Here is a 13446-nt window from a genome sequence, read left to right on the forward strand (position 1 = left end):
AGAGGTAGGCAATATTGGAAATCTACTTTCACTAAAGGCTTGCTTTTGTAAAGAAATTTATCAGCAGGCATTCATTCAACCATTCTGCTGTTTATTCATGAATCTGATATACACTTATTAAGCACACGATACGTGTTAATAACACTCTTACTATGGGAAGCATAGTTTGTCTACTTTAGAACTTTATAAACCAAAATTAATAATTTGTGAAAGATTGTTAGTAGTTTTTTTTTCTATTGAATATAAACAGAAATTTTCCCTTTTCCTTGGAATCTATAAACAGCTATGAAGCTGATATGATGTAATGTTTCAGAGTACCTTACAAAATCATAGCTACTCACGATGTGACTATCAACTAGAATCACCAAGGAATGAACAGATCCTATTCAGTATAGCCTAAGTGCTTGTAAGTTCACGATTATATAGTTTTTTTAAATCTACGTAGGATAGAATTAACTGAACTAATCATCGACACATGCAGTTACATAGGAATATTACACTTCAGCACCAACAAACAAGCCCTTACCATAAAACGATATATGAACAGAAGTATTATGTACAATTAGTTTACTGTCATAGTTTAAAGATAATGTCAAACAATCAATAAGCTTTCTAATAGTGGAAATGCAAACAAGATTAAACTCAATAAGCACATCCTCTGCTGGCTCATTTCTAACAGCATACATACTCTAAAAGCTCCCATCTTAACATACAACAAGAAACTCCTTTGAACTCCACATTTCTCTTCAGTTACCATCTAGTTCTCTATTGTCTGTCCCAGCAAATATTCCTTACAGGGCTGTTTACATGTATTCACTACAGTTCAGCTTTCAAGGAGACTATTTACTGAAACGATTTCTGGCCAAAGGCACTGGTCCTCACTTTAATCTTCCAGCAGTGTTTGTCCACTATAGTTGAGGAATCTCTTGGCTTGGCCTGTACACTATATTATGCTGCTTTATTTCCAGAAGAAGTATTCAGTGCTTATTTCTTCCTCTAGAAAATAAAGAAGTTGTAGATATTACCTGTCATCATCCCGATCCACTTCACTTAAAATGCTGTCATCAAGAAAATGCAGCAGACCACCAGTCAGTGAATCGGTCTTTTCAAATATTGGTGCAATCACACATTTTTCTGGTGTCCATTTGCCATTGTCCTTTTTCTTTATTTCCTTCCTCTGCACGCCAGGATCGCTACTTTTAAAAAATCCACAAAAAAGCCAATGTTTTCTAATAATTAAACTGATAAAGAATAAAAAAACAATTCTTGTAAAATTCCAACTCTTGCCCATCTTAAATCATTGATTAATTCACAAAATGGTTATGAAGTACCAACCATATGCAAGAAAACACAAATTCTTGCCTCAAAGACAGATAGATATACAATTATGATATGATGTGATATGTAAGAGTTGATATATGAAAGCTCTCAGTGAAATAAGGAAGGCTTTACAGAAGAAGTGAAGAGAGAAGGTTACAAAGAAGAAAAAAGGGAGAAAATCATTCTACTTGGAGATTAGAATATGAGCACAAAGATCAGGTACGTGGCATCTAGGTTATTTCCTAGGAACCTGGAAGGAAAAATACGAAACACATGAAAGAAAGCAGAGAGATGCATCTTTGGAAAGACATTGGGAAGAACCTCAAGGGCTACACTGGAAACCTGGAGTTAACTGCCTAAACACAATGACTCTTACCCATGGGAGTCATAATTAGATTTACACTATATTTCCTGTTTTGCTTTCAAATACAATAATGCTTAATTTAGGGATTTCCCTGGTGGTCCAGTCCTTAGGAGTCTGCCTGCCAATGAGGGGCAGTGGTTTGATCCCTGGTCCAGGAAGATCCCACATGCCATGGGGCAACTAAACCCGTGCTGCACAACTACTGAAGCCAGCTCACTAGAGCCTGTGCTCAGCATCAAGAGAAGCCACCACGATGAGAAGCCCAAGCATGGCAGCAGCAAAGAACCAGCACAGCCAAAAGGAAAAAAAAAAAACAACTCAAAGAAAAGAGTAACGCTTAATTTGGATGACTTTTTAAATGACATGAGGCTCATATACCATGAAAGAAAAAATCAAGGAAATATTTAGTGGCGGGGGGCGGGGGGGCAGCGAGGCAGCTTACTTTTAAACCACCCACATGATGGGGTGATTTCAGCATTACGGCTGAAAGACCAGTACCTCATCTGTCCCCCCACCAACGATAACAATTTGGCTTCCATCCATGGACATATTCAAAACGATATGAGGGAAACACTTGCCAACCAAGAATACTCTATCCAGAAAATTTATGTTTCAGAAATGAAGGAGAAATAAAAAATTTCCCAGAGAAACCAGAGCTGAGGGAGTTCCTCACCACTAGACCTGTCTCATAAGAAATGCTGAAGGAAGTCCTCAGACTGAAATGAAAAGATGTTAAGTAGTGACATAAAATATATTTAAATATACCACACACTGGTAAAGGCAAGTAGGCAGTCAAATGCAGAATACTCTAATACTGTAATATGGTTTGTATGATGGCTAAAGGACAAAAGAATACAAATAACTATATCCCTAGCAAAATGTAACATGTGATAATCACAACCATTAGCTCAGCTCAGTTCAGTTCAGTTTCTCAGTCGCGTCTGACTCTTTGCGACGCCATTAACCTCAGCACGCCAGGCCTCTGTGTCCGTGACCAACTCCTGGAGTTTATCCAAACTCATGTCCATTGAGTCACTGATGCCATCCAACCATCTCATCCTCTGTCGTCCCCTTCTCCTCCTGCCCTCAATCTTTCCCAGCATCAAGCCCTTTTCCAATGAGTCAGCTCTTCGCATCAGGTGGCCAAAGTATTGGAGTTTCAGCTTCAATATCATTCCTTCCAATGAACACCCAGGACTGATGTCCTTTAGGATGGACTTGTTGGATCTCCTCGCAGTCCAAGGGACTCTCAAGAGTCTTCTCCAACACCACAGTTCAGAAGCATCAATTCTTCGGCGCTCAGCTTTCTTCACAGGCCAACTCTCACATCCATACATGACCACTGGAAAAAACATAGCCTTGATTAGACGGACCTTTGTTGGTAAATATGCTATCGAGGTTGGTCATAACTTTCCTTCCAAGAGGTAAGGATCTTTTAATTTCATGGCTGCAATCACCATCTGCGGTGATCTTGGAGCCCCCCAAAATAAAGTCTGACAGTGTTTCCACTGTTTCTCCATCTATTTCCCATGAAGTGATGGGACCAGATGCCATGATCTTAGTTTTCTGAAGGTTGAGCTTTAAACCAATTTTTTCGCTTTCCTCTTTCACTTTCATCAAGAGGCTCTTTAGTTCCTCTTCACTTTCTGCCATAAGGGTGGTATCATCTGCATATCTGAGGTTATTGTTATTTCTCCCGGCAATCTTGATTCTAGCTTGTGCTTCTTCCAGCTCAGCATTCCTCATGATGTACTCTGCATAGAAGTTAAATAAGCATGGTGACAATATACAGCCTTGACATACTCCTTTTCCTATTTGGAACCAGTCTGTTGTCCCGTGTCCAGTTCTAACTGTTGCTTCCTGACCTGCATATAGGATTCTCCACTGCTGCCCTGTAAATAAAGTCTTCAGTACTGTTTTCCTAGATTCCATATATATGTGTTAGAACACAATATTTATCTTTCTCTTTCTGACTTACTTCACTCTATATAATAGGTTCTAGGTTCATCCACCTCATTAGAACTGACTCAAGTGCGTACCTTTTCGTGGCTGAGTAATATTCCATTGTGTATAGGAACCACAACTTCTTTATCCATTCTTCTATTGATGGACATCTAAGTTGCTTCCATGTTCTAACTATTACAGCAGTGCTGCAGTGAATGATGGGATACATGTGTCTTTTTCAATTGTGGTTTCCTCAGGGTATATGCCTAGGAGTGGGATTGCTAGGTCATATGGTAGTTTTATTCCTAGTTTTTAAGGAGTTCTCCATACAGTCTTCCATAGTGACTGGATCAATTTACTTTCCCACCAACAGTGCAAGCGTGTTCCCTTTTCTCCACACCCTCTCCAGCATTTATTGCTTGTAGACTTTTGGATGATGGCCATTCTGACTGGTGGGAGGTTATATCTCATTGTAGTTTTGATTTGTGTTTCTCTAATAATGAACTGAATAATGAGCGATGTTGAGCATCTTTTCATGTGTTTGTTAGCCATCTGTATGTTGTCTTTGGAGAAATGTCTATTTAGGTCTTTTTCCCACTTTTTCATTGGATTGTTTTTCTGCTACTGAGTTGTATGAGTTGCTTGTATATTTTGGAAATTAATCCTTTGTCAGTTGTTTCATTTGCTATTATTTTCTCCCATTCTTAGGGTTTCTTTTCACCTTGCTTATAGTTTCCTTTGCTGTGCAAAAGCTTTTTTAAGTTTAATCAGGTCACACTTGTTTACTTTTGTTTTTATTTCCAATACTCTAAGAGGTGGGTCACAGATGATCTTGCTTTGATTTCTGTCAGCGAGTGTTCTGCCTATGTTTTCCTCTAAGAGTTCTATAGTTTCTAGTCTTACATTTAGGTCTTTAATCCATTTTAATCCAATCGAGCTGGAGAAATCAACCTTCCTGACTTCAGATTATCCTACAAAGCTACAGTCACAAAGACAGTATGGTCCTGGCACAAAAACAGAAATATAGACCAATGGAACAAGACTGAAAGCTGAGAAACAAACCCATGCACCTATAGGTACCTTATTTTTGACCAAGGAGGCAAGAATATACAATGGGGCAAAGACAGCCTCTTCAATAAATGGTGCTGGGAAAACTGGACAGCTACACGTAAAAGAATGAAATTAGAACCCTTATTAACATCATACACAAAGATAAACTAAATGATTTCTTCAAAGCCCCTAAAGTGGCATTCCCTAGCATTTTATCGCACCAAAAGAGATGATAAAATTCTGTAACCTTGAATCTGATAAATTACCAAATGAATTCATCAAATGAATCAGATAAGTTAAAAGCGTGACTTTGCCCAAGTAATTTAATGCCTTAGCTGGGGATAGGGCTGATCTCCTTTTTCTTTTAAAGGAGAATACCTACAGATTTTTGTCTGTTGTTAAAACTCAGTCAAGGCACCTCTTACACAAAAGAGCAAACAAGCAAACAAAGAAATTTAAAAATGTATTACTGGAAGGAAGAAAAATCTCACAGCATCTCAATACTCAGTTTTCTCCTTTGGAGAGAAGACTTAATTTTTGAGGGCTCGGAGTTTATACTACCTACGTGACAAAATCACATGTGTCAAAACATACTACATTTTAGTCAACAACATAATGGAAAAGTCTGTCTCAAAAGAAACATCTGCAAGTGATGGTTAAAGAATATGTGGGAGTATATGTGAAAGTTAAAGTGAAAGCCACTCAGTTGTGTCCAACTCTTTGCAACCCTATGGGCTATATGGACCATGGAGTTCCCCAGGCCAGAATACTGGAGTGGATAGTCTTTTCTTTCTCTAGGGGATCTTCCCAACCCAGGAATCGAGCCCAGGTCTCCTGCACTGCAGGCAAATTCTTTACCAGCTGAGTCACAGGGAAGCCTTATACATGTATTGAGAAGGGAGTACATGTATTTGTTATTAAAATTTTTATTTTTTTAATTTGTTCTGTATTCTTTATTCTATTGTTTATTTTATGTATTGTTATTAAATTTGTTATTAAATACATAAAGGGAAGGGAGTACATGTATTTGTCATTAAAAATATCCTGAAGTGTCCATGTTGGAAATCTAAAATTTATTAAAATTTAACTCTTAAACTTCTTAATCTATGCTTAGCTACTCACCAATGACCGGATCACAAGTAAGAAGTGAAAAATAACTTGCCTTAGCCTAGTTCAGTTCAGTTCAGTCGCTCAGTCGTGTCCGACTCTCTGCGACCCCATGAATCACAGCAGACCAGGCCTCCCTGTCCATCAACAACTCCCGGAGTTCACCCAAACTCATGTCCATCGAGTCGGTGATGCCATCCAGCCATCTCATTCTCTGTCGTCCCCTTCTCCTCCCGCCCCCAACCTTTGCCAGCATCAGAGTCTTTTCCAGTGAGTCAACTCATCGCATGAGGTGGCCAAAGTATTGGAGTTTCAGCTTTAGCATCAGTCCTTCCAATGAACACCCAGGATTGATCTCCTCTAGAATGGACTGGGTGGATCTCCTTGCAGTCCAAGGGACTCTCAAGAGTCTTCTCCAGCACCACAGTTCAAAAGCATCAATTCTTTGGCGATCAGCCTTCTTCATAGTCCAACTCTCACATCCATACACGACCACGGGAAAAACCATAGCCTTGACTAGATGGACCTTGGTTGGCAAAGTAATGTCTCTGCTTTTTAATATACTATCTAGGTTGGTCATAACTTTCCTTCCAAGGAGTAAGCGTCTTTTAATTTCATGGCTGCAATCACCATCTGCAGTGATTTTGGAGCCCCCAAAAATAAAGTCTGACACTGTCTCCACTGTTTTTCCATCTATTTCCCATGAAGTGATGGGACCAGATGCTGTGATCTTTGTTTTCTGAATGTTGAGCTTCAAGCCAACCTTTTCACTCTCCTCTTTCACTTTCATCAAGAGGCTTTTGAGCTCCTCTTCACTTTCTGCCATAACCTAAAATAGGGGAAAAACATGAACTCACAAACCCAATTTTGTCACTGTTTGAATTAAGTAATTCATATATGTTAAATCTACTAAAAATTAATTAGATGATTTTTAATGTTATAAAGGCGTCCTCACTTAAAAATAGTTCACCTCACTATATCTTAAATAGGGAGTTTGTAAGATTTTTTTAAGGACTAATACGTGCAAAACAGACAAACTTTATATTCAGTTCAGTTCAGTTCACTCACTCAGTCGCGTCCGACTCTTTTCGACCCCATGAATGACAGCACACCAGGCCTCCCTGTCCATCACCAACTCCCGGAGTTCACCCAAACTCATGTCCATCGAGTCGGTGATGCCATCCAGCCATCTCATTCTCTGCCGTCCCCGTCTCCTCCCACCCCCAATCTCTCCTAGCATCAGACTCTTTTCCAGTGAGTCAACTCATCGCATGCGGTGGCCAAAGTATTGGAGCTTCAGCTTCAGCATCAGTCCTTCCAATGAACACCCAGGATTGATCTCCTTTAGAATGGACTGGTTGGATCTCCTTGCAGTCCAAGGGACTCTCAAGAGTCTTCTCCAACACCACAGTTCAAAAGCATCAATTCTTCGGCGATCAGCCTTCTTCACAGTCCAACTCTCACATCCATACATGACCACAGGAAAAACCATAGCCTTGACTAGACAGACCTTGGTTGGCAAAGTAATGTCTCTGCTTTTACTAGGAGCCAAAATCAAATTAACAACAATCAGAAAGAGGAACAAATCCCTAAATTTTAATGTAAATTATATATTATGATATTGTTATTCATCAACACATATTACCTGCTTACATTCAGTTATGTGTGTGCTCAGTCATGTCTGACTCTTTCCATCCCTAAGGACTGTAGCCCGCCAGGCTCCTCTGTCCACGGGGATTCTCCAGGCAAGAATCCTGGAGTAGGTTGCCATGCCCTCCTCCAGGGGATCTTCCCAACCCAGGGATTAAACCTAGGTCTCCCACATTACAGGTGGATTCTTTACCATCTGAGCCACCGGGGAAGCCCAACAATACTGGAGTGGGTAGCCGAACCCTTCTCCAGGGGAATTTCCTGACTCAGGAAATGAACGGGGTTCTCCTGCATTGCAGGTGGATTCTTTACCAGCTGAGCTACCAAGGACGCCCCTACATTCCGTTATATTATATTCTAATATCTACCAATGAAAGTGGATAAAGCGTTTTTAGTAATATTTACTGATTTCTCACCCCCAAATGAGATAAACTAGAAAGTTATTACTTGTGCCCTAACAACAAAGATTCAATCTGGAAGCTTCGATTCTCTCAATAGGTAACTGGGTTGACTCTATGACCCCACTCTCTCCCTGAATGTACATTCCTAATCAATTACGCCGAGATCACAGACAGAATGAATCTTTCATCTTGGCATCACTGTGACTGGCTAATTCAATGGAAAACCTTGAACCATGGCGAATGACTTCTCTCTACATGTATCTAGGTCAGGGATCATCATTGTCATATTGTTCATAATTTCAACTGTTTACTCTTGCAATTCAGTATTTGATATCACCTTCATAATCATGTAATGAAGTTATAAAAATGGAAGAAGTAAACAGTAGTCAGGAAATTTTTTTTCACTCAATTCCAAAAACAAACTATAAATATAATAGATTCTAACAATATTTGAAGTCTTATAGTTAAGGTGCCATCAAAACTATTAAATTATTTTCTATTGACTCTAAACGGCTAATTTTGAAAGGTAATTTTATTTGTTATGACCTCTGTTACACACTGTATTATGCTGTTGAAGCATAGGAAACAGTATTAAACCAGAAATTTAAATTTACATTTTTACCTAGCTGGGAATGGTTATTTTCATCTCCAACAGGTCTTTCTTCTTCTTCCTATGATGTCATTTCTAAGTCTAGCTCTGCCGACAAATCTGTATGTTTAGTTAAAATTACTTAGCATATTTAGGTAAAAGACATAATTTTGATTTAAAACATAGATTTAAAACACTGTATCAAGTGACATCTTAAATCAATCTTAATCTTCAGCTGAATATTTACTTCTTTAAGAAATACTTCCAATGATCTAACATGTCAACAAACAATTTGGAAAACACTAGATGTCACCAGGATACAGGCACACAAACAGCTCAAAGATTCATTCACAAAATCATCCAAACGTCAATGAACAAAACAATCAGAAACCAAACAAAATTTCAAAATACAGGACAGACATATAAAGTCACAATGCATTCTCTTCTCCACTTCATAACAGTACCTTTTTAACAACATGCCAAGCTTCAACTGCAGCATTATTCATGGCTTACAAAATTCCTCTTACTTTTTATGCTTTTATCCACTCCTTAATCTGAAATGCTACCCTGTACTCTTCTGACAAATTACTTTTCATCTTTTAAGACTCAACCTGCTTTGGGAAGTTGTCCTTGATTACAGCTGTCTTTCCCCAGATAAACAGCTATCCCTTTCCTTGTAGCTACCTTAGTACTTTATAGATTTTTCGAGTGTATCTTCATCACCTGAATTGTAAATCATTTCTTCACATGTCTCTCTTCTTGGTTCCTTAACTGCACAGGACAAGCTCTTAAAAATCACTTTTGTATAAATAGTCCTTATTCATTTTATTCAGTAATTATTTATCAGCTTTCTGCTCTGTACTAGACACTGGAGCTTAAAGAAAAATGTAGATAAAAGATGTCAGGGAATGCTTTTCTAGAGATAATGCCTGAGCGGAGACTTACACAGTTCACGGGAAGGAGAGGGAAGGCATGCAAGGCTGTAACAAGACAGAAGACAAGAGAGAAGCACACACACAACAGGGTAAATATCTGTCGAAAGGACAGAGACAGGTCAGGAGGGCATCACCAGCAATTCAGAATTCCATAGCAAACGACAGAAAGGGCGAGAGACGCAGAGTCAGGCAGAAATCAGATTATGAAAGCCTCACGTGTCACTTTATGATGCCTGGACATTAATGTGATTTGAAGAGTGGTTCACAGTCACACTTGCTTTTGAGAGAGGTGACTCTAAATGCTACAAGAGGAATCAACTCTTGTATACAAGGGCATACAAACAAATGGAGGGAGATGAATCTGAAGGCATTATTAATGGAAAAAAACAAAGGTGATGCAGGCCTGAACTGGGGGAGCATTTCCAGAAATATTTAGGATATAAAATGTTCTGAGTCCAATATAGAATAAATCTTTATGAAATGAATAAATGTACAAATCCGGGGACCCCGAAGGAGTAGACTCTGCTGGTTACCTTATAAAAGGTATCATCTGAGATGAGAAACGATCTACATGAATGGTCTGAAGTTGCTTCTATTTATTTGTAGTTTTCCTATTTCACATCTTCCTCTGTTGAAGGGACTGGATAGGTTTTATCTGAATTTGTGTTTTGTGGACATACCAAGCTAATGGAGAAATAAGGGCAAACAAGTCACTTCCATAGATTAAAAGAAACAAAACACTTCAAGTTGATAGCTTGTAGTCACTATTCTAGGAAATAACAGAATCTTTTGTAAATGCAAAGTTAACCTTATAGGTGAGGAAAGGAAAGAAAAAACTAGGAGTGAAAAAAAGAAACAGTATATGATTTCTTACTATATCTCTGGCCATATGACTGATTAAAGGTGCTAAATTAGTTGGTATTTATGGACAACACATATTAGACATGGTTACTCAATAGACTGGGCATCCTAGTAGAATCAGAATTGACTTTCTATATACTGCTTTTCAATGATACAGCACTCTTTCAGTATTGCTATGAAGTTACATGTTGAGAAGGCATTCTCTAAGATGTCTCCCAACTAGTCCCAGAGTTCTAAACATAATCCTGCTACCCACTCTCAGGGGTATGCTAAATACCAGGCTAAACAAACTTACTTTCTCCTAACTCTCTTTGTATTTGTTGTATTACCATGGTCAGAGGGAGACTGCACACACCTCACTAAAAGGTACTGCTTGGCTGTAGGTTGCATAAAAGGAGTCAGCGCAAGGTGGGTTTTGCCGCAAAATCTAATCTGGAACCACCAGAATAACGGTTAGGCCGTGCCCAGGTGGCGCACGGCTGAGTGCCCTGGGCCTCTACATTACCTTGTTTGCTTTTTCTGTTTTCTGGCAGCTGAGACTGGCACAGGTCATGGAGCATGTAATTCCCTACCAGAAACACCGCTCCAATAGTCATATTTTATCTATTACAGTCATCTGTCCACATTCTGTGGATGCTGACTGATTTTTGGTCATTGATTATGACACCAGTGGACACTGATCAACTTTTAAATGCCCCGCTCTTTGATAAGTCTCATTGTTGAGGCTCAAACTAGGAGAATCGGAATCTGAAAAATCTGAAAACAAAGCTTCCATGTATTAGAATGTCAGTAAGAATACTACTCTACCTAGCTTGTACAGTCTTTCTTCAGAGAATCAGTTCCATGTCCTCCTCTCCCCTCAAACTCACTTGTCCTTCAGAGTTTATTATATCTTACACTTCACTGCCATTCATGAAGGGACCTTAACTAGTGTCTCATTTTTCCTACTTGCTAATTTTCTAGTATTACTTACTTTGATTCACTCAATCTCTATTACATATTCTGTATTCCATAAGAACTTTATTAATAATTATTTTTCTTCAACATACAAATATTTTATTAACAACATTTATGGCATTTATTTTACATTTAATTATGCATGACAATATTGTGTGTTCTAGAGACCATGGTTTTAAATACACTCTAAATGAATGGTACTGCCTTAATTAATGGTACAAACCAAGACAATGTATTAAAAAGCAAAGACATCACTTTGCCGACAAAGGTCTGTACAGTCAAAGCTATGGTTTTTGCAGTAGTCACCGAGGGATGTGAGAGTTGGACCGTAAAGAAGGCTGAGTGCCAAAGAACTGATGCTTTCAAACTGTGGTGCTAGAGAAGGCTCTTGAGAGTCCCTGGAGAGCAAAGAGATCAAACCAGTCAATCCCAAGGGAAATGAACCCTGAATACACACTGGAAGGACTGATGCTGAAACTGAAGCTCCAATATTTTGGACACCTGATGTGAAGAGCCAACTCACTGGAAAAGACCCTGATGCTGGGAAAGACTGAGGGGAGGAGAGGGGGACAGCAGAGGGTGAGATGGTTGGATAGCATCACTGATTCAGTGGACATGACTAGGTGAACTCAGGGAGACGGTGAGGGACAGGGAGGCCTGGTGTGCTAGTCCACAGGGTCACAAAGAGTTGTACACGATTTAGCGGCTGACCACCACCAACAACAACTACTTTAATTACAATGAGACAGCCTTTTCTCCTTGTATCAATATCTTCAGAGCCCATTTTGTAAGCCTTGGATAAACATCATAAACATATAAGAAATGATAGGTTTGTGTGTGACTAATTGTTTCCACGAGAAAATAAGATAAGTCCAGGACCACACTTGATCCAAAGAGCACAGAGCCTGAGACAAGAATGAATGCAACACAGAAATATTTGCTTCAAAAACAAAAAGCTGTCAGGTCTAAATTTCTTAAGAGAAGGCAAAGAAACAAGCAAGAAATGCAAAAGTGAAACTTAAAACCCTGTTTCAGCTCAGTTCAGTTCAGTTCAGTTCAGTCGCTCAGTCGTGACCGACTCTTTGCGACCCCATGAATCCCAGCATGCCAGGCCTCCCTGTCCATCACCAACTCCCGGAGTTCACTCAAACTCATGTCCATCGAGTCGGTGATGCCATCCAGCCACCTCATTCTCTGTCGTCCCCTTCTCCTCCCGTCCCCCTCAAGGCCCCCTTTATTATTTCACATCTAACCACTTCAACAGTTTAAAACTGTGGTTCTCAAGTGTGCCCTGAGAATCCCTGAAGTCCAGAGACCCATCGGATCAGGGGGTCCAAGAAATCAGAACTATTTTCACAACAACACTAAATGTTACTTCCATTCTCATTCTCTTCTGAGTGCACAGTGGAGTTCTTCACAGACACAATATGCGATATTATAACTCTAATGACAAATGGAATCAGCCATTATGATTCTGTGTTCCTGTATTTTAAGTTTTTCAGCTTTGTTTTCCAATACAGTGAACATCAATAAATACAACCTACTTAAACAAAAGTTCCGTGGCAGTCTCAATGATTTTTAGAAGTATAAAATGATCCTAAAGCCAAAACTTTCAGAATCACTGCTTTAAAAGATTATATCTATCAGAAAGTTATTAAAGTATGAGTACTTCCCCTACTTCTAATAATCAAAGACACCACAAACCCAATAGACACACAAAGTCCGCTAAACAGAACATCTGGTTGGCCTACATTCATCTGTGTAACAACACTAAAACGAAATAATGATAAGCTTAAATACAACTGACATATTAGTAAGAGAAGCTTTTCTCTAGGTAAAGAAAGGTCAGAGTCAAATAAGCATTTCTGGACACTGGAAAAATCTTAGGATCTAATAATTTCTGAGAATCCCTAAGAAGCATACAGATTCCAAACTGAGAACTTCAGAGTATCGAAACATATAAAGAAACATATTGAGTTCAAGTTTCCATTTTAAAAATTTCTTGTTCTTGTGCTTGCACATATCTTTTTTCCCAAAACGTGGATACCAATAATAACATTTGCCTTATGTATGTAAAATGCTTTAATTAAATTTGCGAAAAAAAAAAAAAAAAACAAACTTAGCAGTATGAAGACTGAGCATTTCAAATACTTCAGTGTCCCCCCTCTTTTCTGAGTTACGTGTGTATTGCAAAATTTACCTGAAGTGGATGTTTGTAAATCCTTAATTCCGACTATTTTATTAGGAACAGAGTCTTTCACTAAGACT

The sequence above is a fragment of the Moschus berezovskii genome, chromosome 15, assembly GCF_049115385.1.
Source record: "Moschus berezovskii isolate FMDL1 chromosome 15, NW_MosBer_1.0, whole genome shotgun sequence".
NCBI classification, from domain to species: domain Eukaryota; kingdom Metazoa; phylum Chordata; class Mammalia; order Artiodactyla; family Moschidae; genus Moschus; species Moschus berezovskii.